General features: G+C 39.4%; 1 protein-coding gene across 8 annotated transcripts in view; it reads left to right on the top strand.

Moving 5' to 3' along the window:
* Positions 1–451: 451 nt before the first annotated feature.
* The window catches only part of SPAM1 (sperm adhesion molecule 1), a 35857-nt gene continuing 12256 nt past the window's right edge, over positions 452–24052 (top strand). For 3 of the 8 annotated variants that reach the window (XM_039726935.1, XM_039726934.1, XM_039726927.1), the window contains exons 1-3: positions 549–587; positions 12478–12606; positions 13019–13153. The gene's annotated coding sequence lies outside the window, so the exon portion shown is untranslated. Of the gene's footprint in view, positions 509–548; positions 588–12366; positions 12607–13018; positions 13154–24052 lie in introns of those variants that run through there. The other 5 variants (XM_039726929.1, XM_039726932.1, XM_039726931.1 and 2 more) reach the window with 5 other exon arrangements.

Below are 24052 nucleotides of genomic sequence, written 5' to 3'. Positions count from 1 at the left end.
TGGCAGCTCTGCCCTTCAGACTTCCTGGGTCTGTCTTATGGGCAGAGGTTTCATAAATGTGCTGGGGCTGCCCGAGCCGCCACAGCCCCTGCTGTGCAGCACTGCCTGTCAGTGGGTTATGGCCAGCTCCACTGAGGAGCACCAGGTCAGGAGGAGTCAGTCAAAAGCACAAACATGCTCGCTTCAAGCCTCCACCTGTCTGTCACATTTCTGACTTGTGCCGTTTCAGGAGCTTGCAGGTTTTCCAATGGCTGGTTTTCATTCTCTTCATATCTATGATCAGGGACTTCAGTTTTTACAAAGCACCAAATGCTTCCGTCTGCATTCCAAGGGCCCTCACCCCTCCTGATCTCAAATGCTGGGAGGAGGTTGGGGTTGCTTTGTTTACTGTGCCAAAGAGTACATGCTGTAACAAGTGAATGTGGGCATAAGTGGTGTGCCACAAACTTCACTCCGTGCCACTTAGGGAAGGACTGGAAGAACTGAATGTCTGCCAGCCAGTATAAAGGTAAGGTAGCCTGGGAACAGACAGTTCTGGTAGCTCTCTCCTGCAAAGCCCTGAAAGCAGCCGACCTCATCAGAACCAGGTAAAAAACCTCTGTATGAATTTCCTTATTTTGGTTTAAGCCTGCTACTGTCTGAGCTGGGTCATTCCTAAGTGAAGGGTGGGATTCAGGTATACTTCACCTGGCCTTCAGCTGCTGTCCCAGATGGATATGAAACTCCTGTGCACCCTGTGTCACATCTGCCAACCCTAGGGAGATACCTGGCACAGAACACAATACTTATAATATATTGTATATAGACAAGTAGATCATCACCAAGTCTTTTTAAAACCGCTTGCACTGGGGTTTTGTCTGCATAAATTCATGTTTATGAAAGAAATGTCTCTGTCCTAACATATGAGAACATTCACAAAGATGGTTTGTTTTGCTGTGATTGCTAATAAAGGCAGAATGGTAGCAACCACAATGAACCAAGATTCTTACACCTAGTCTGTAGATGTTACCAAAGCCCTAAAATCTTCGGCTCAGGTACTTCCTAGCACTCTAGACTGTTACATTCCTTCAACACAGCCAGTTTTCCTAGCAATGTCTCATCACCACTTCACCCTCTGGCCATCTGGCTGCCTGGAGACCTATTTCACATTAATGATTTGGTGCCATTCTCTGGGATTCTCAACTATGTGACCAGCAGTGAGCGATTTGCTAAGTGTCCTTACAACACACTTCTGAACCTCTGAGGGGGAACCAGATGATGCTGATAAACTCCAACTCTATTCCATTTTATTCAGCAGCCTAGTACTGTAGTTTCAGGCTTGGAAACCAGTAAAGGCTCTAATACAGTTGGGAAGGTATTTGGTCTGAATTCAGGACCCTGACTGGAATAATATGCAGAATAGTAGGAATGACTTGAGTTTTGTTACACCTTTGATTTCCTGGAGGCAGCCAGACTGTTATATAGTAGAATTTTTACTGAATGTTGCTCTCCTGTGCTGCAGCCTGACTCCCTGAAGCCAGGCTGAGGGGGATAAGGGTGCTACTCTGGGACATGTGTGTTTGTTCAGCTGATAGCTTGGGTCCAAGGCATCCACACAGAGACAGGGTGGAGGCTGGCATGTCTGCAACATCTCTGGGGTGGGGACCCACAGCCCCAGGCTGGATCCAACTGGGGCTCCTGGAATGTGGGCTGGAGGGAGGGACACAAAGGCCACCAATGCCCTCAGGGCCACAGCAGGGAAGTGTTTGATCTTCTTTTGTCAGTCACCAAGAGCACATTGAAGATGTGACCTCCAGGCATGAGAGGAACACATCTATGAGAAACTCTGGATGCTGTGACATAGGTACCTCTCCTGACTCCTAGGTGGGCAGGAAGAAGGCTCAAGTTCCGTAAGCCATCAGCAGGTGCCCTGCCTGGGTGTTTGTCCTGAGAAAGGTAGGGCAAAAGAGTCTTCTGAAGCCTACAAGTAAAACATTTAGAACCAGATCCCTCCCTGTCAGGTGAGAACCCTGAAGGCTGTGGGCAAAGTGCTGAGTCAAGACCTGTCAGAACTGCTCTGCCTTCTGTCCTTAACACTCTTGGTGACCCTATGAAGGTCTGTGATTCTTTTTCACCTTCAAAAAGCTTCTTAATTCATCATTTTAATGGGATCTGATGTGGAAATACCCAGCACTAATTACTCCTAATACAATTTTTTTTTTCCTGACTGGAATTTACATATGTTTTAAAGCAATGTCTGTTTCATTTAACTTCAGAATTGAATAGAGACAGGTCAGTAATGTAGGGAACAAGAAATAGAAGGAAAACTAAGACAGACATTAGAGAACCTCATTTAGTAACAAGCTAAGAGTAACAAAAAAAAAAGCTCCACCACACAGATTCTCTGATTACAAGTTTGAAAACCCCTCCAAATCACTTAACATCTTAAGTGCACAGTCCCCTCATATTGAACACAAAGCTTCTAATACCCTAAAGAGCCAGAAAAAAAAAAAGAGCTTTACACACAGAATAGCAAATGACTTAAAATATGCATTGCTTCCTCTGGAAAAAAAAATAGCTGAACTCTGTGAGTAGTATCTACTAAAAGCTGTTTTTCCAGGATCCTGGGCATCATTTCATTAATATATTGCACAATCTGTCAAATTTATTTGCACATACACAGACAGACCTGTTATAAACATTACAGCATTGGTTGCTGCTCTTAACAGAGTTAGTGTTGACAACGAGACTGTGCATTTGATTTTCAGTGTGTACATTAATTCCTACCAGTCTGGCACTGTAAAAAGTAAAATATCTCCTAACAGGCAGAACCTGGGGCTACAATATCAAAAATAACTGAGAATTGACACATACTCAAGATGTCTTCCTACTAGTTTGATGTCAATAGTAATGATAGTGAGATTTCAAAAATCACCTTCTCTTAGACAGACCCATTTAGGGGAAAAAAGTGATGCTGGCAGGTGGACAAACTCCATCAGTACAAAATGGTAGAGCTTGTTAATCTTTGCCAGCTCATTGTGTTTGCACATGGTAATGGCAATAAAGAAAGACCTGTCACTTGGAATTATTTCTATCAAGGTACTATAATTAGCTTTTAGGCAGATGAGCAGTATACTAAATAGAACAATTTTTGGACTGTTATTCCACCACCCATTTTTTATGTAAGAGAACATCCTACAGCCTAGACAGGGCCTGCTGTATTCCTGTGAGGGGTCATACATTGTGATAAATTTATTTTTACCATTAGTTCACCTACTAAGGAGCATAAAACAGCCTGTAAGCCAAATCAACACAGGAAGATTTTAGAAGTGAGCATGCAAAGGATTTCCTTTTATTGAAGTGTCACCTGTCAAAATATAGCTCTTTCTTTTCCTTCTCCTAAAGAGCAGCAAAAAGCCAAAAGTGAAAGAGCTAGGACATAAATGAGGGCAATGGCTGAGGAACTTTGCTGCTTTTTCCCTGGATTAATGTCCTACAGGGAAGGACCCAGCCCAGGGCACTCCCAGCTGCACAGGAGCTCCTGGAGGAGGAGATGATCCTGTTGCTCCTGAAGGGGAGTGTCGGTGCCCTGGGCCAGCTTTGACCTGCAGAGCCAGGGCAGTGCCAGGGCTGTGGAAAGAAACCTGCAGGCAAAAGGCAAGGCTTGGGGGAAAAAAACCCAAAGAAACAACAACTTGGAACAACTGTCAGAGGTCTTTATTTTCAACTGCATTTTCCAGCACTTATGTCCTCTTATTTCCAAGGGATACAGATAATGCAATCCAGATGCTTCTCTGGCCATCGCTTTAAAGACTCTTTTCTTTTTTTCAGTCAGGAAATGACAAAATCCTTTTATAACTGTTTCGTTTCAACAAATGGTTTTGCCTTCAGCTTTTTAACTTTTAAATACAAAATGAAAATGAAAAGTAATTTCAACTAACAGACAAACTTTTCTTCCCAGAACATTTTGATATTGTTGCAACTTTCTCTCCCCTTTTCACTGAGGTTTTACGTTAGAGAAAAAAGAAACAATTTCATTTATACCAGAAATAAGTTTAAGGAAAAAGCTCCCCACTTTAAGGTGAAACAGCTTTTCTATCGGCTTTACCTCCTGTGCTTTAAATACTAAAGTCAAAATACTCTTTGAAACATTTGCTTCTGTACCCCTGCGGAAAGTGTTCAGCATTTTAAAGACTGAGATATTTAGAATGTAAATAAACAGGTGTTAGGGATATATTCTTTCTAACGTGTGCCCAATAATGTATTTTACCAGTCAGCTCCAACTGATTTAAACAGAATTCAGGCTTTGAAGAGCTTTAAATAGTTAAGTGGCTCTGTGGGCCTAAACCTTACTCCCTCTGGTCTACTGTATAGTGATAATGGTAATTCAGGGATTACAACACTGAAAATAGGAACAAGAAGTACCACTCAAATTTGAGTAAAAACTGAGGCTAGAGAAGAAGGTTCAGTAACAGTCACCTGCATCTTTCAGCAATCCTTGCCCAAAGCAAACTAATTTTGAACTCCCAGGGAAAAAAGTGGACAGTTTTCTTTCAGCCTGCCACAGTCTATGCTTCTTGCAAAAATTTTTTAAAATTAAAATTACAAATGGCACAAAAAATGCCACATGTATCCTATTCTGATGGTCTTACCAAAATTAAGAACAGAGAAATTACTGGAAATTGCGTTAAAAAACCTCACCTAGGAAATTTGTCTGGTTCAGGAAACATAGATGAGTTTCAGTTACAGCTGGAAAGCTTTTTGCAAGGTGAATAAACCTTCTGAATATTCAGGTCTCTGAATTTCCTCATATTGATGAAAACTTCGGTTTGAATGTTTATACTTCTGCATATAAAATCAGACTTTTATACTTTAACCAGTACTTTAGGCAAAACAGAAAGTTTAGCATGTAAAAAGGTCACAAAACAAGACACTGAATTTACTGGCTTTGGGCAGAATTGAAGGTTCTTCCCTTTGGGGCTTGAATGTTGTCAGTTTTCCACACTGCAAAGAGCAAATACCTCAAAAAACTTCTCTAAGGGTCACAAGCCAGCTGTTCCTTTTTACCCCATATAAACTGCAGAACTCACCAGCATATCACTTTCCCCCACTATTATTACACTTTCTATTGCTCCTGCAAAACCATTCTTCCCTCTCAATCTTCTGCTTCCTTTCTGCAAGAACTCTCTATATCCCCTATCAAAAGCCAAGTTCAGTGACAGACATTCACCCATCGGGAAACAAAGCTGCTCTGAAATTCTTCTTGGCTGAAATATATCCCTGTGAGGTGAGTGAGATAATAAGGTTTTGGTTCCTGTAGTGAACCCTTTGTGTGGGGCTGCTGCACACTGTTCTGCAGAATTAAACCAGTCAAGAATACCAGTGACAGCCACAATAGCTAATGGGCTTGTAAGGTGATTTGCATAATGAAAAATCTGTATTAATGCAAACTAATTAACTTGGAAAAATGACTTTTGAAAGAAAATATATTCTTCCCTTTGAAAAATAGTAAAATATGTAGAAAGTTCATATGATTGCTTTATTGCCAAAAAGACTGAGTATCAGGCTAGGGGTGGGGAAAAAATTACTGTGTTAGAAAATGTGGTGATCTAAAAGAAAAATGTAGGTCAAATTAGAAAATTTTACATAGGATCCAATAGGATTGTGAATTATTTGCCAGAAATGTTTAAACCGTTATTTTCCATACAGACACCTCAGAGACTTCGTTATCAGCTCTGCAGGGAATTCAGTTTACTCAAGCTCCCAGGCTGGTACAGCCAGATTTCCAAAGATGGGGACAGCAGAGAGTGAGCACTGGGGACAGGCCAACAGGATGAATCCCTTCCACAGGACACACACCAGCCACTCAGTACCAATATTCAGGGGATTTTATACACCAGTGCCCCATCCCTGCCCCCCATACATGTAAATCACATGCTGGATTATTAACCCATACCTCTGGATGAATAGTTGCTATGATTCTTGTAATTGTCTGCAAGGAACCAGAAAGGAGGAGTTCGAGCAGTTTGGGATGATTCCCTTCAAAATATCTTACTTTTTGGACCTGGAAGAGCATGAAAACACAGATTTTTCTCTTCAGCCATTTTGTATGTGAACATGAGAAGAGGTGAGGGCTTACCTCCTCCACCTGCCAGTTCCTCTGGAGGGCTGTGAAGGAGTGAAATTACAGGCTGGGTCACACTACCTATCCTGGTTATCTGACCTAAGCATCTGTGTCTTTAAAACCTGTCCCTCCAAAAGAGGGGCTCTTTCCCTTCTGCTTACATTAGTTGTCCCTGAAATTGGGATTTTTGAGTCCTGGTAGCCTCTTCATTGTGGTAAGGGAACTTCATTAAAACCTGTCCCTCCAAAAGAGGGGCTCTTTGCCTTCTGCTTACATTAGTTGTCTCTGAAATTGGGATTTTTGAGTCCTGGGTAGCCTCTTCATTGTGGTAAGGAAAGCATCCTGTCTGCCCAGCCTCGGCCAGCAGGGCTGGGAGAGATGCTTGAGTGTTTGTGGCTTTAGGCATTTTTCTGCCTGACACATCTCATCTTTTACTGCCCTAAACTCACTTTTTTGCAATCACTTCAGGTCATTCACAGAAGGCCAACTGCACTTTGAAGATGGAAATGTTGTAAATGCCAAACAACCTTGTGGTTATTTACATGCAAATTTACATTCAGTCATTTACATTATAGCAATCTAAACGATAAGGTCAGAATTAAGCAAAAGGTCAAGAGTCAACATTTTCTGCCTGAAACTAATGTGCCATTGAAAAATATTCAACTAAGCTGAGTTCAGGTAGCAAAATTGCTATTTATCATACTTTCCTCTGATATTGGGCATGTAGCCTTCAAAACTACAACGAAGTTGCTACACACTGCCTTCCTGTGGCTCCTGGAAATATTTTCAGTCCAAGTTTCAACATAAAAATCCACTACAGCAGAGCAGTGTGCCTGTGTTCCGTTTACAAAATAATCCTCTCCTTCAGCTCTTTGGAACATTCCACTGATTTTTTCACATTCTAAATCTTTGGGTATCTCTAGAGGCTGGTACTACTCATAGCACAATCAACAAAAACAAAAGTACTTTGATTCTGATGGCACAGGGTCAGATCCTAAGGCAAGGCATTTTATAAGCAATTTTTAAAAACTGGTGATGAAGGCAATAAATAAATATATTTACTCGTGCCCCCCCCCCCCCCCACCCGACAATATACATTTATTCTCTTTTCTTTGTTCCTTTGTATTAGCAACCTGCAATATTTTTGAATCTGGTTACCTTTTTTATCCTCCTGTCCTATTTCTGAATTGCTCCTTAGCACTCCTATGCAAGGCCAAGTTCTTCTTCCTCCCAGTTATCAAAAAAATGTGTTATAAGAGGGTCCTGAATATTTTCAACCTGTATTTCCATTTTGCAGTATTTTAGTTTTACCTTGCATGAACAAACTCAGATTTATTCACAAGTAAAAGCAAGAAAAGATCTGTGTTTGCTTGATTTTCCCTCAGAGACAAGAAGAGCCAGTGAAAAAGTAAATTGTATTCACTGGCAATCAGAGTACATTTTCTGAGTTAGTGGCAGTTCTCAGGGAATTACTTGTAGTAAATTGTTCAAGTTTCACAGGCCACTGGGCATGGGGGAAACTTAGTGGTAGTAATCAGAGAATGGAAGATTTTTCTCCCTCAAGGAAAGGGAGATAGAGAAAAATAATAAAAAACATTTGCTCAGTGAAAGAGTTGTTACTAGGAAAAGAAATGCTGAAAGACCATAACAAATATCAGTGGCTAACAAACAAGTAGCTTCATCTAACTGTAAAAACCCCAAACAATTGAATTTGGTGTAGCAGTGGGACGTAATAAGGCAGTGTCCCTGCTCTTGCAATATTGCACACTGATCTGAATAGAACCCTACCTCAAAAACATGTTAAACATTGTAAGCAATTTAGGGGAAAAGAATATGAACAAGAATGAAAGAGACCACTATATATATTATATTTATATATGTTTGTATGTATGTATGTATGTGTGTGTGTGTGTGTATGTTTGTGAATATATAATTATACAATGATTCTTGGTAAAAGGACAAAATCATAGGCTATAATAAAAATTGCTGTAGGTACCAGAAAAGGGAGGATTTATCTTGTATGATGTCAAAAGTTATGAATGGTCTGGTGAATATTAGAGTAGAATAAAAGTTGTAAGATTATTTTACTCTGTGGGAAGTATTTGAAAAGAATATGTGAATTTTGGGGTTATACATACATTTTCAATGAAGGGACCAAGTGACCAATTAAAATTTATCACACTTGGAAGAATCTGCCAAATATATCCAGGAAATGAAATGTCATTAACTTCAATGCCATCAATACTTTTCAATAAAAGAAGTTAATCTGACACCTTGTTCCTGTACTTAAAAAATTAAATAATTAGTATGTACATTTTCATTGCCTGAATAATTTTGGATTAAACCAATTGCTTATATAATGGGCATTTTTTTGGAGCTAAGCTGGTACAGGCAATGCTTTGACTTAACTGTCTAACACAGAATGCTCTTTGGAAAAGTTACCAATATACATGTTTTCATTTTGCTTTTTGTCCTTTTTTTTCCTTTTAAGTAGATGATTATTAGAATTTATATAACTTTATTGACTGTTAGGCTGAACATCAAGTATTCAGTTATGCAGTATCTTGGAGAAGAAATAGATGAGCCACTACACCAGAGAGCTGCTGCCCCAGTGGGTCCCCAGCACATCTCCAGACTGTGCACTGACTCTCAAATTGAGCAATTTTGTGTGATGGTATTCACACTGTTCTTTATCACATCTTGAGTAGTGCAATACAGTGCAGAAAGCACTTCCATCTCCTAGGGAGAGAAATTACTTTTCATTTTATGTGCGAATAACTGACTATTTAGGTCTTGAATTCACCTACCTTACCTTTCGTGTGCTAATTAGAGGCCTGCTCTCGTTAGGTACCACCTGCAGGCAACTTAGAGAGACAGGCACTTCTGCAGGGAGACTGCTCCCCTCACACACTGCTGAGGATTTCAGAAGGACTTGAGAGGTTCCTGCAGAGATAGTCCTTGACAACTGCATTCCTAAGACAAGCATCTCAGCTGAATGCCTGAAATTACCTGGAAAGGGCTCTGTGGCACCCAGCTCATACAACTTCAACCACTTATGTCTGTGGACCCAGTTATGTGTCCATGATTTACTCAGTCATTATTAGAAGGAGAAAGTATCTCCTGGCAAGGCTCAATCTACTAGATGGGTGTTGTACAAAGATGGGATGGGTCCCACTTTAGGGGTTTCTGTCTTTTTGTATCAGTGATAGAGTGTCTGGAATAACTGCCTCAGAGCAGGGACATAACTTTTAGATGGGTGAGAGAAATCCAATCCTAAACGATAAAGGAAAGTATCAATTTGGCAGCTCAACTGTCATCTTTTTGCCCAGAAGAATAAAATAGGCAGCAGGATGAAAACTTCACTGTAATGTTATGTGAGTGTCATTTGAAGTTATTAGGCTCCAATTTGTCTGAAGAGTGGGAAAATAGCTCAGTCTTCATTGCCATTAACTCAATCACTTCCAGCTGTACCACAGATTTGATGCCAGAGCACTGAACAGTCACTGTACAAATTTTATGTGATGAAACAGGTAGATTAGATACTAACTGGATAGATTGGAACTGGAATTTCAACTTAATTGTGATGCCATGATAAAGCAAAAAAAAATCTAATGGTAGATACTTTGAACACATTAAGAGAAGAGATGGGAAAAGGACCAGTATTGTTTAACTGTGGGATAAAGATGACAGTTTAAGGAAGATTTTAATGTCCTCAAGTCTTGATCATCTGAAAGAGTCTGCAAATCATCTGATTATCCCTTGCTTTCTTAGTCCTTGTCTAAACCCTAGTGGACAGGGAGAATGTAAGTGTTCCTTCATCCCTTTTAATATTTTTTCCATTTCATAACAATAAAAATTATTACCATATTTTCCTAATAATCTCCTTTAAAGTATCCTTCCTTCCTTCCTTCCTTCCTTCCTTCCTTCCTTCCTTCCTTCCTTGTTTCCTCCCTTGTTTCTCCTAGGCTTCCACTGATTTCCATGTTGTGCTGCTTAGCTGATTACTTCAACCGCAATATAAATTTTTGCATATGTCTCTAATCAGTAGAATCCAACTTTCTTGGTCATTCCTTACATGTGAGAATTAATTTTTTTTTACATCCTAGGCCAGAGCCCTGGCAGACCTGTAGGCAATAAAAGATGTTCTACTAAATATGGTTGCAAAATGGTTGTGTATCCTGTGGTAATTGGAAGTGATTTACTTATTTGAAAGTTAATTATTACTTCCATAAGCTTTTCTTAAAAAATTAGAATGCAAAAAATTCCTCTTTATGAAATAGGAAACTCTAACTATTGTCTAATCCATTATTAAATTCTTCTTTTATCTGGGAGCATGTGGATCCAGAAGCAATATAACAGCAGAGAAAAAGGTGTTTCTTGACATTTCTTCTTTGCTGATGATATTTAAAATGGGGTTCCTACATTTGCATATTTCACCAGTTGCAAGATCTTTTCCTTTTCCTCAGTAAAGTGATAATTTCCTTTATGTTCAGAGAAACACCTGTCCTAGATGGTTTGGTCAACACAGAAACAAGAAATAGCAAAACCCCACTACCTAAAACAATCCTACATAAAGCTTTTGAATTTTTTAATCTCTGTCTCACACTCATGTTCTGCTTGTTTCATAATGATCTGATTATAGGTGTTTTTGTTACCAAGTTCAAATATCTGTATGGTTTGAAAAGTGAAAATGGAAATAAGTAATTCACTCTGTTTTGTAGAGGCATTCCAGCAGATGGTATATCATCTTTATATAGACAGTGTGCAAGTAAAGTCAAGCTTAGAAGAAACTCTAATGACTCTCAAATGACTAGTTGAAGAGTATAAAAAATACCCTCCAGAAATTCTGCTTCTATATTGCAAAGAATTAAGCTATTTGAAATCAAATGTAGTCTAGACATGAAATTCTCATGGAAATTGCCATTTCCTAAAGCTATTCCTTTAGGGTCTAAAAATATTGGATACTGCTGTCTTGAAGTGTAGTGCAGTTTCCATAGCATACAACAACATTTTAAAACCATGCAAGATAAATAACCCATGAATGCTGTCACTGCTGCCTAGAATCACCATTTCACTTACCATGGGTCTTCCTGAATGTATTTTGGCACTAGCCTTTATGACTCCAAGTAGTTCTTTTCATGTCTTTAACATGTAGATTGCTAGCCTGGGAAAACACTTACCTTTTCTACACTGCTTTGCAATCCAAATGAACTGCTCCTTCTGTAGCTTTCAGAAGTCATTTAAATTAGTTCCCCAAGCAGGTGAAGCAGTTCCAAGGCAGTTTATAATGCAGATTTTCTTTAAGGCTGCATTCCAGCTGTGTTAGATGTCGAAACTTACTGGTATGGGAGCTAGCAGGTAAGCAACCTCCTACCCCAGTCCCGCTGAAAAGTCTTGGGTTTTTTATTTTTAATTCAAATTCAGGTAGACAATTTCACACAGAACATTTATGGCCTACTTTAATGGGCACTTTTCTCAGCAGGCTTAGTAAATGGGATACTTAGTTTTTAAAGCTAACAGACAACAGGGTCTGTTGCTTCAAGCGTTCCTTTAAACTGAGATTCTTATTTTTTTAAATAATTCATAAAGTGCATAAAGGCTTTGTCAGACTGGACTTAAAATGACTTGCATTATTGTTCTCAATATGGAAATCATAAGCAAATCTGGGTATGATGCTCAATGCAGTAGAAAAAAGTAAGAAGAATCTTCTAGTAGTTTTTGCATGAGGAACAAACCACTTCTAGATAGATCTAATCAGAAATGGGTACTGATCTAGTCCTGATTTCTTCAGAAGTGATATGTAAGCCAGTAAAAGGGAAAGAAAATAAACAAAAAAGGCTTCTGGAACCCTTGAAAGTCCTGATTTCTTCAGAAGTGATATGTAAGCCAGTAAAAGGGAAAGAAAATAAAAAAGGCTTCTGGAACCCTTGAGTTTTTTACAATACAGGGCAAATATTGGTCATAACCTTTTAGTCTACATTCCAAAATTTTCTTTCAGTTTACTAATAGTTATAGCAAAGCTTTAAGGAGTTTTAACTCTCCTTGGCTTTACAAGCAGGTTGTGGGGGGAAAGCAGACTCACCAGACAAGTTTTAATGCTCATGAGATAGAACACCAAGAAAGTCTTGGAAGAAAATCCTTGAAATCAATCTGAAACAAGTTGGTACATGCAAAGATGAGGATGTCAAAGACCCTGTCAATCAGCTGCACTGTGGAGGACTACTGGATAGAAACTATTTGATCAAACTATTTTTTAAGAGAAAACATCAATCCGTTCTAAAAAATAAAAATACCTATCAGAAACTAGTAGGGAATATAGCAGTTTTAAAGAAATTAATCTAGTCCACACTGATGAGTCAAATACAATTTCTCAGAGTTGGAAATAGAAGAGGAACTGATCTCCCTGCTCCCGCTTGCTGTGCTCCAGTAAAAGACAGCTGAAGGTGATTTTGGCTGCCCACATTTGTGCTACCTGTCTTGCTGCACATGTAGAGATCTTCCAGGTGAGAGATGTAAGGGAACTGTAACTCCCCCAGTCAACCCAGACACAGATGGCAGAGCTTATTCCCAGGTATTCTTCTTCCTCCTTCCTCGTTCCCTTCTGCTTCCTTTTACATGACATGTTGTGAATGAATAACCAGGAAACAAAGCCTCCTCCCCCCTGAGCCTTGTGTGTATCTTTGCTTGGGGCAGTGATATGTTTTCATATGTTTGGGGTAAAGGCCAAGATTCCGAACCTAAGAGAGTTTTTGCTAGTCAGTATCATCTGTCATACTCTCTACCCTGTAATTATTCCCTGTAATGGCCAATAAAAACATCAGTATTTTAGAAAAAAAAGTGGGTGGAGAATATTAACATGGATTTTGCATGTCTACTACATGAGTAACACCCAGGTGGATTACATTTCCTTAACAGAAAATAAATATTCTGGCCCACCAGACACATGCTGGTAAGTAAAAGCAAAGTCTGTCATCTGAGAACCAGAAGCCAGATTTTCTGAGATCCAGTGGTATCCTGAATGACAAGAATTAAGGAGTCCAGGGAATGCTGGTAAGTGCCTCTTGTACTCTCCAGTATTTCAGTGGCAAAGTTGGTTAAGCTCCTGTTCTCTGCTGTTGTGGTGAGGATGTGTGCTTCTCTCTCTTCCCAAGTGTGCTTTGAACCTGTCCATGTGGAAAGGATCCTTTCCCAGATGACCACACCAGTGCACAGGAATAGGCCAGTTTACTTACTCTTGCTAAAGGCATGATTCCAAATACCCACTGTAAAGGAATGTGGGTTCATTGGAATAAATCTGCAGACATGCAGCAGTTAATTACCTGTATTGTTTGGGTTTTCACCAGTGACACTTCGGCATGAGATAAGCTTCAAAAGCATCCTGTGCTATTGCTTTTGGTTTAAACTGGAGTTTATGTTCCCAAACCTTTTTTCACTTGGGCTCTGTGAGGAAGGGTGTCTCTCTCTCTCTGCTCATTTGTTGAAGCTGCTGTTTTCATTAGGTACATTTGATAAACAGGAATATATCTTTCTTGACATAAACCTATTTCACCCAGATTGATTTTAGCTTTCACTTTGGAAGATATAACTTTCAAGTGCATTGGCATAGAATGACATAAAAGACAACGAAACATGAATGGCAATCAGGGCAATCAGGTAATTAGGAGAATTGTTATTTACTGACTTTTTTCAATGCCTATTGTCATGGTAGCTTGGCAAGGGATTAGAAAGATTTAAATATAAATTAGATCTCTCATTCTCAAAAGGAAAACAAGTTAGTTATTCAAAATTGTAGAGAAAAAAAAGGGAAAAAGAGCCTTCTGTGTTGCCTTTAAAAGCCTAGATCTGTGCCCTGGAAAGCACTGAGTGCAAGCCACATTGTAGGAGGCTCCCAGGGGAGAATTCTGCTGCTCCTTTTAGTATTTTCTTAGCTGCAAAGAGAAGCACAAGTCAGAGGTAGCCTTGCATATGCAAAGATGCCAGAAGAGGAAAAAAAACTGTAACTGCAGGAATGTAATGCTGTGTCCAAACTAAAGGGTGTGCAGAGACAGCAACAGCAGAGCTGCTCTGCAAATGAGGTGTGGGACTGAGACCTGCCAGTTTGGTCAGTGGCAGCTTTAGGGCTTAGAAGGTGCAGCACAGAACTATTCCACACTGAGACCATCTCAGGTCCCAAAAATAGGCCAGGAAAACTAAAAATGTTCAAAACTGAACAAATACACTGCAATTTTTCATGCTTTACCATTTAAAAATTCCAGGCTGCTCTCTCAGGATATTTCATTGTACCCTGCAGGTAAACTGCTTTATTTGGAAAAAAAGTTAAACACTTATTTGGTCTCCACTGCACAATACAGACTCGCCCACAGAGCATCAGATGCCCCAGTGGACAGCAGGAGCTGTCAGTGGCTTGAATTGCTGTAATACAGAAGAGGACTTTGGTGCATTCAGGACATACTTCCACCTGGAAAGTTTATGCACACATAGGAAGGAAAATACTCTCAGGTTAAACAACAGAATCCTCCCAAGCTCCCTGGTTTCCTTGTATGGTTAATGTACATCCTGAGGAGGAGCTCACTGACTTCCATGTCTCTTCCCCAGTGCCCTGGTTTCCATAGTACAGAAACCTGGTGACAAAGGCCAGAATGAGAGCACGTGTATTCAGGTCAGTCCCCTGACACAGATGCTCAGACAATAAGATTTGAGGATGTCCACAGTATGTGCTTGTTGGTTAGATCTCTTGCAGACTCCAGTCCTAGAAAAAGATTTACGACCTCACTAGCACCTAAAGTGACTCTCTCAAACAAACGAAGACACAAGTAATAGTTGCTTATAATGTGCCACCTCTATAGGTAGCTGAACCCCAGATAGGGGGGACTGGATGGAGTTTACTCATAGTTATCCAAAAGCAGTTTGAACTCTTTAGGCTGGAGCTGGCAAAGAACTGTGGAAAATATTTAGCAAATCTTGACTAAAGAGAAATAAGTGGTAAATCAAGACAAAGGCAACTGACAAAGTAATTTGTAAATGAGGAAAGCAAATCTTGGATGTGCACAGGGCATGCCAAATGCATGTGGTGCTAAGCAGAACTACCAGTGCAACCTGAGCTCCCATAATTTACCTGCAAGAGACACAACACTGCCTGGGTCTGACTGCGTGGGAGGGCAATGCTCACCAGTGGCAAGAATCCTGGGAGCAAATTGGGGAAATCAGCCCCATCCTCTGAAGGGCTGAAGGAAAAGAGTGCCCAGACCGGTGTAAATTGGAGGATGGATTCTGTCCCATGGCCATGGTGGGTGAGCATTGTACAGAGAAAGCCCTTCTGCCTGGGGTTTGTGGAGGTTAGGGTGGTACTTTGGAGAAATGAGGGCTGGAGGTGGGGATGTGCTGGAATCAAGGAAGAGAAGAGGAAGGGTGGGCTTAGGATAAGGGGATAGATATGGTGTGTGCAGGGTAGGATCTGACATGTGACTGAGGCTCAGGGGACAGCTGCTGAGAAACAGGTTACAGGTGCCTATCTCTCTGCTGGAGATGAAGTGGCTGATGCCAAGGAGGTGGGATTCATCTCAGTGGAATCAGACTGGCAGAAGAGGAGGTGATGTGTGGGGAGAAGGAAAGTGAGATCCCACATCCTCAGATAAGTCCCCTGCCTCCCATCCCTCCACTCCATGTACCTTCAGCCTTGCAATCCATTCTGCCAAAATCACAATGTTGATTTTTTGCCACTCATTAATAATGGGATTGGTTCTTCCATGTTTCATTCTTGGATCAGCTGAGTTCAACCTTTGCTTACACTGCTTGGAAGCTTTCCACCTTCACACATTATGCATCATTCTTGGATCAGCTGAGTTCAACCTTTGCTTACACTGCTTGGAAGCTTTCCACCAGCTCTGCCTTCACACATTATGCATTCTGCTTTTTATTTATAGTGTATTGTGGTATTTGAAGATCTTTACCAGCTTCTCTTAGCTGCCAGCTGTGGCTGTTCTATTATTTCATCTTTCCTGCTGCCTCACAGCCAGCAGGAACACTTAATTTGTGTTATATCAAAGTGAAACCAGGAGCCACCCAAAGCCATACTCTTATGATTTGAAGGAGCACAGAAATGTTTAGCACCAGGTTATTGGGTTGAATCCAGCTCACTCAGCAGCAACTGAATGTTATATGAAATTGTTAATGCCTGCTGACAGGCTGGCAGCTGTGGGGCATGACACTGGTGGCTCTTCTCCAGTTGTTAATGGACAGATGTCCACCTCATAAAATCCCAAACAAAAACTAACACTGTTGCTGGCAGCCTCAGCAGGGGCACATTGAGTGGGCAGTGAGGTTGTTCTTACACCGAGCAGTATCCACAAAGAAAAGCCCAAGAGCACTGGAGTGAACAATTTGCAGGCCACCCCTGTGTGAGGCTTGCTGTGGGGAAGGGAACCTTCTCTACTAGCAACTCTAAATCTTGTTTTGAAATAAAAATATTGAATATTTTGATGATAGAAGCCAGGAGGATGTTGCTGGACATTGGAGACAAATTGGTAGATTTTAATGAGGTGTGAAGAGTGGTTTGATTATTGTTCTCTGACCTCTTTTCGTTTGGTATCCCATATCTCTGCAGACCCATTTTTGTAACTCCTCAAGCTCTTTGGCTTTATTCTATTCTGCACCATCACTTCCACCAAGTACAGTAATTCAAAAGTTGATAATTATTTCCTCTTATTATTTAATACTGCTCCCAAAAGAGATAGCTTATTCTGTGAGGAAATTCCTATTTGACTAGGGAAGTGAATGCTAGACCAGCAGACGAGTGGTAAAGATGCAGGATGGGATTGCTGACTGTAAGAATACTGTGGAGTGGATCCTGCATCACAAAGATGCAACGTTACAGGAGACAAAACCACTGCTACTTGTGAAGTGGTAAAGCCTTGAGGTCCACGGCTTGGGCTGAAACAGCAACTGCTACCGTGACTGTCTCTGCAGTAATTTGACCTACATAGTTTAATTACTGTTTATCTTATTTTCCTTGTTTTTCTGACACGACACATAAAGATGGCTGCCTATTTTGCATGAAAAAATAGCAGGTGGAAGAATTCAACACAGACTAAAACATATTTTAGCACTGAAATTGAAAATTCCAAAATTTATTTTCATTTCTTTTCTTGACTTTAACAAAAAATTATTTAAAGTTCTTATGCAAAATAAGAGTAAGGGATCTATTAGCATGTTACTGAAGAATGATAAAGTGAAAATGTATAATTTGATAAGTTCCATTCTACCTTCTTTCTTCATCACAGCAAACTGCTTTAGAATATATTTTCTCATAATTTTAGAATAGTTTTATAAATTAATTTAAAAAATTTACAAAATAATTATTTAAAATTGTTGTTCTACAGTTGACCTTTAAAAAAAGGTAGATAGCTGAATATTTTGATTATTTTCTGATTTGGATGATTTATCATTATATACACAAATAATAAAAAATATTACACAAAGAAAACAATGTATGACATCTAAAATGACAAAAACCTTTCAATATAGAAATGAATGTCCTGAAACTGAAATTGATTCCAAAGACAAAATTGTTTTTAAGCAGGGAAGATGAAAAATAGTTTTTAAATTGCAATACTGAAAGTAAACTGCAATATTGAAAGTATAGCAGTGAGTCCACAACTCAAAATGACTCTCACATATGGCAGTGACTGCCATCCCATTGGAAGCCCTCAACCAACCCAAAGTGCTGTGTGAGCATAATCAGAGCTGGGAGTTTAATGACAGAGAGAGGTCTGTTGTTTAATTATACAGCTCCAAGGAAGGCTTCTGCCTGAATCCCTGTGAGAGCAATCAGAAGGTCCAATGTGGCACTCTGCTCAGTGATCTCCAAGCGTGGCAATCTTGGTATCTGCTCTCCAGCACAGGATCTCTTCTTGACCTTGTTTCACACTCTGTGTGAATGCATCACCTGGGGGTACTCTAGATTCTGACAAAGCAGAACATGGTTTTGCTCTCCCTACCCCATTATTTTTTTAACCTCCATTGGAAAAATCCCTGCTACACTGAGAACAAAATTAAGTCAAATTGTATTTCTTTATTTGGGAAAAATAGGAACTATTTCAAAGAATTTGTTCAGTAAACTACAGAACATGGTGCAAGACCTCTGACAAGTAACATGTTTTTGTACTACTCAACTGCAATCAGCCATGTCAGGAGACACCTTTGATCAACCACCCTATAATTATGCTAAGGCTTTCACCAATGACAAATTCCAATTGGCTGGGCCAGAGCCCTGCCTTTCTAGACAAGGGTAATAATTTTGTCCACTCACCTGTTCATTCATTTCAGCAAGTCCTGACCTGTGGACTCATTGAGGTGAGTATTTACTGATTATTTTTATGCTGTTTAAATTTTTACTATTTTAAAATTCAAATCTCACAGAAGGAAGGTAAAACTTTATAGGACTTTCTAAAAAGATTTTCAGGAGTTGTGAGATGGAACAACCACTTACCTGTGTTACACACACGTGTGTATGTGTATCTATCACTATCAGCTGTTTTTTTCTCATTGTAATTTAACTTCCTATTCTCAGTGCCAGTGATTCATTGAACTATTACACAAAAAATTAATTATTAACTGCACATATATAGCTGTCAGAAGTATTGAGTAAAATCTATGTCTCCAGACAAACAAACTTGCTAAAACAACCTTATTTTAAAGAAGTCTTGTTTCAAGTTTTTTAGGCTAAGTCCTTAGTGTAGGCAATTTTTCTTAGGCAGTGGCAATAAGCTTCCTTTACAGGTGTGAGTGTGCTAATAGGGATTTCTGTTTCTTTAGGAATCTAAAGTTTATCGGTATAAACTTACACCTGTGAAAATTCAATATTAAGTTACTTTTACCTAGTGAATGCTTCTAATCAGGCGTGAAAGAAAAGACACCTGCATGTTTTCAGCCTTTCAGCTCAGGTAAATGATATGGTGCTGTGTAATAGTTATTTTTTACGTGAAGCCACAGGCAGGCAAGACAATCCACAAAATATCTGAGGCAAGAGGTTTGAGTCAGAGCTGCATGTAAGCAATGGAGCACGTGCTGGATAATCTCACACAGGTGAGGGCTGGCATGGGTATCCACTAAAGCCTCCCAGGAGGGAAAACCTGAAAGGGAGTGGGGATGTGGGCAGTGAGAGCCATGCCTGACTGCCACACACTGTCCAAGTCCCAGTTCCTATGGCAAGTTGTCCAAACTCACACTCTCAACATGTTAAGGTCTCTTAAAACCAGCAGACAACATTGTGTTTCTCAGCTTTGTTGTTTAGTCAGAGTTTGTGAGGGTTTGCAGGTTGTCTCCGTTAGAAGATGAAGAGATGGTGGGGTGGGGTGTCCCAGCTGTATGTTGGTAGAGACAGCACCAACTCGGCCACCCTAACCAGTGCCAGGCCTGAACAAAAAGAACTCATTTCCTCAGCTCAGAGCCACAAGGCCTTGCTTTCAGTTCCTGTGCTGTAAATCCTTTTCCTTAGGCTTTCTCCAAGGGTTATGCTAATGTTCTTGCTCAGGCAGGCCCAACTGAGCTCCTTTCTTCTTTTCAGTTGAACTGTTAATTCTCTGCATACCCGTTTCCCAAAACAATGCTTGATAAATGCTAATGCCTCCTTAATAAATCACCGGTTTTCTGCATAGCTTTGTACTCACTTTTGTTTTGAGACTTTGACATCTGTTTACCCATCTCTCCCACTTATCTCCAGGGATGGGTGGCAATTAGACAGGCTTCTTGGTATTAGTAGGTTTATCAAAATAACAAAAGGCTATGTGAGGGCTGTGAAGGAACAGCAGGTGAAAGAGAAATTACTCTTGAGGCAAGGTTTATTTCTTTACTGCAGTTTCATATTTTTGTCAGATTGTATTTATTTATATACAATCGCAGGAGAAAGGAATATGGAATGAAATACAGTCCCAGGAGAGGACGATTAAAAAGAGAGAGCATTCAGGTATTGCAGAAGAGAACCTGAAATGTCATACTGTGAAGGCATATGTTAACGCACAAACTGGTATGAGGTTAATAATACATATTTATTTCCACAAATAATTTGCTTTGAGGACCCCTCCCCCTGCTACCACCACCTCCTGTTGCTCTAGCAACACACTCTACAGAGTGCGGCTACTGAATATCCAGGAACAATTTCATCCATGCAGGTTTCATTTATCCCAGGGGCATTTCTGCTCCCTTATGTTTGAAAGGGAACACCATTATCATCTTTATTGAAGATTCTATTTTTTCTAAAAAGGATGGCACAATTTTGTGATTCAAACAGTTTCAGATACAGAATTGACTGCTGTGTTAATTTAAATACTGCAATACTTCCCAGGAGTATGCAGAAGTATGATCTGGTCTCTTCTCCAGAGCAATCTCACCTTTTCCAAAGGCACAGTTACTTTTGTAAAGTGTAGATTTTTTTTTTTCCTTTCATAAATCCTAGATTAGGGCAATAGTTTCTTGAAGGGGAAATATACTTTTAACACAGATGTGAAATGATACCTGTTTTGTATAGAAATATACTGCAGTTATTTCTCTGCTGCATGTTGGCTTAGAAGGCAAGAATATATATTTTTATGTTTGCTTCAGCCTTCTGATTTTCAAAATAGTACTCATAAGGGAGATGATGATCATTAAGTGCTTACTAATAGTGGATTATAATTCTCCATATTATGGGCCATCTTTGATACTGTCTATACACTTGTAGGTATAACATTGTCTTGTTTGGAAGAGCTCCCTGAGAAGATCCAGGGAAGTGCTTAGGAAGCCTGTTCTTGTACTGCAGCATGCACACTGATCTACACTAGAGCCCTTTGCAGATATTGCTGTCCAAAAGCATTTAAAATTATGCTGGAACACATGATGCTGAAGAAAATATGACACTGGGCTTCTTAAGTAATATATATACCTAGTGGGTGTTGGACCAGGTGACCTTTAAGGTCCCTGTTAACTCAAACCATTCTGTGACTATGAAAATTTGACCTCCTGCTTTGAGAAGCAGTCAGGACAAAGAATAGACTGAATATACAAGCCCAAAGAAAATTCCATTTGGGCCTTTTGTTTGTGATTATTTTTTGAAGGTTTCTAATTAAAATTATTTGAGAGGTTTCAGCATAATATAGTGAAAATATATTTGACTAAAAAAAAACCTAAAGAAAACCACTAGATGTTTTTAAAAACTGGGCTGTGATTTGCCCAGTATTCTAAGCTAGGATAGCAGTGGTGTAGTACAGTGATCCAAATATGCTTCCAAGTTGTTCTTGCCTTTAATTAGCTATATATTAATAACCTATATTAATGGTAAACATACAATTATATTTTTAAATTCTGTATTGACTGCTAATGTATTTTTCTTGCTATGGAGAATATGTTTGGGCTTGTTTTGCCACAAAATACTAGAGAATCAGCAGACAGTGAACATTTTGCAGGGTAGTCTTAGTGAGATAGAATACTTTACAGTCAAACATGACTGACTCTTTATTTTGTCCCTGATTCCTCTGCAATGGAAACCGTCATTACAAAATCTGAATTCTGCCAAATGTATTTATACAGAATACAGCAAAGGAAACTTTTCCAAGTACTTTTAGAAATGTGTTCAGATAGTTTATTTGGCTAACTTGCTAAAAAACAAATCAGAACATCAATTAACAGGCTGTTATGGTATTAAGAATTTTTATAAAATTAAGAATTAGAACCCACAAGAGAAAAAAAAGAGAATGAAAAGTATAGAGATTTTACTAAATACAGGAAAGTAATACTGGAACACTGCAGCAGTCATCATAAGAGTATGAAAATAATTGGATAAGTTTAGTAAAAATTTATATTTTAAACAATTTAAATAAAATTAGTTAAAACCATATACTTAGCTCATTTAAATAATTAAAAAGTTGTTTGACTGCTTTTGCATAGGTATTTTTATGGTAGGGTTTATTTGTAGGGTTGTCTACAATATGGATGCTCAGTTCCTGACCTTTACATCATGGGAATATTTTGATTTTTTTTTCCCCACAGGCAACAGTCAGGAATGCTGGCAGAAATTTTCAGGAGGTTTTTTTCAGGTCCTCATGTACTCATTGCCCTGTACTCAGGAATGGGAGTAACCAATGATGAAAGAGATGACTTGGCAGTTCTTGATGATAAGGACAGCCACAGCACTGGGGTGTAGTTTGACAAGCATCTATTAAATCAGACATGCTGACTAGACTAGACAGTTTTGCTGGTTCATGTACCTAATTTTAAAAAGCCCTTCCTCTCCTCTATATCAGCTGAGGCATTTTCAACCTCAACAATTACATGGCCTCATTAACAGTTGCCTTAGCTCAGCTGAGAAGAATCTACTGAAATGAGGGTGGAGTTTTAAAACCACTGTGTTGAGATCAGTGCTTACCAAATTCTGACTTTATGGAGATGTCAAGCTTAATGTGCTTGCTACAATGAGGCCACATCCTCTATGCAAATATCACCCTTCACAGGTTTAACCTGCCCTCAGCTGTGCAGCACAGGTGGCTCATACTTCCAGAGGTGGACCTTCTTTCTGTGGAGCTTTCTATTCCTCACAAATGTTCATGTTATCATCACAACACCCATGTGTGTTTGTGTTAACTGATGCCACTGTCTCTTCTTTAAGAAATGCCAAAATGATACAAATGGGGAATGCAATACAACTACATTATTCTTTCCTTTCTTCTGTGGCTGTTGCATGAGTCTGACACCTGTTTGTAATGAAGAAACAGCCTCTAGCCAGAACATGCATCTCTAAAAAGAGCATGAGGTTTTAATTTGAAGTTGTAACAGTGATACTGTCCCCTTATCCAGAAAAAAGACCCCTCCAGAACAGAATGGAAGGGAGCAGGGCCATTTCCCACAGTAGCACCATTGGGACACCCAAGGACAGCAGGACAGATACCAGACACATTGACTGTTTTCCACTGATCTATAAAAACCACATGTGTTGACCTCAGAAAGCCCTTTCCCAGAAGTGTGGACTGTATGAATACACAGTGAGAGACTGTGTATGGCTGTATCAGTATTGTTGGTAACTTTAAAAAATGCTTTGGATTCTCCTTCAGGTTTCTTCCAAGTTTAAATACCTTAACATTTAATATATACTTAGTCTGCTCCTTGGAAGTCTATTCTATCTCTCCTTAGGACTTAATCAGTGCTGACATCTTCACAGAAGCTAGAATTGGGTCCTCAGACATCTGTACAACTTTACATTTTTAAAACCTTCAGATAAAGGAAAATACAAAGAAACTTTTCCTGAGAGCTTAAGTCACGCTGACTAATACCTTATTTTGTCTGTAACATCAAGAGTTATTTCTATACTGCAGTAGCTAGTGTTTATGTGAAAACAAAAGAATGAAGAATAAATCCTTAAATATTCTGGTCCTATCTGCATACTTGACCATATACCTCAGGTATTTAAAGCCTTACATGCAAAGATTTAAAGAGCTAGATTCTTCTGTCCCATAAAAAACTGCAGTTCTACATGCCAACTTCTATATATGTATTTTATTTGGCACAGGGAAAAGACCGGTCAATTTTCACATCTGTATTTTTTTTGTTATTATGCCATTTGTTAATAGGCAATATCATACAGTTGATGATGAAAGAAACAGTTAATAAACACACGAGAAGTATGTAATCTGTAATCTAAAATAACTACACTGATGATCTTGGCACTGCAAGTGCTCTTACATGCTGTTGTTCAACAAGAGCACAGTTCAGTGACACTCACCCCCTGCCTTAGAAGTCATGAAGAGCAAGCCTGCTTTTGTGTGTTCAAACTAGTGCAAGATTTTACAGACTCCTACTTGAAATTCATTAAGTGTAATTAACACTATGAACATAAGAATATCAGATACTCTTTTTGTTTACTGGCTTAAGTTTAACGTTAGCAGATCTGACTTGACTAAGCAATGTCTAATTATATCAAGGCTG

The sequence above is a fragment of the Passer montanus genome, unplaced genomic scaffold (genome assembly GCF_014805655.1).
Source record: "Passer montanus isolate IOZ18808 unplaced genomic scaffold, ASM1480565v1 scaffold6, whole genome shotgun sequence".
NCBI lineage: Eukaryota > Metazoa > Chordata > Aves > Passeriformes > Passeridae > Passer > Passer montanus.
This window is presented reverse-complemented; position numbering and strand designations above follow the sequence as displayed.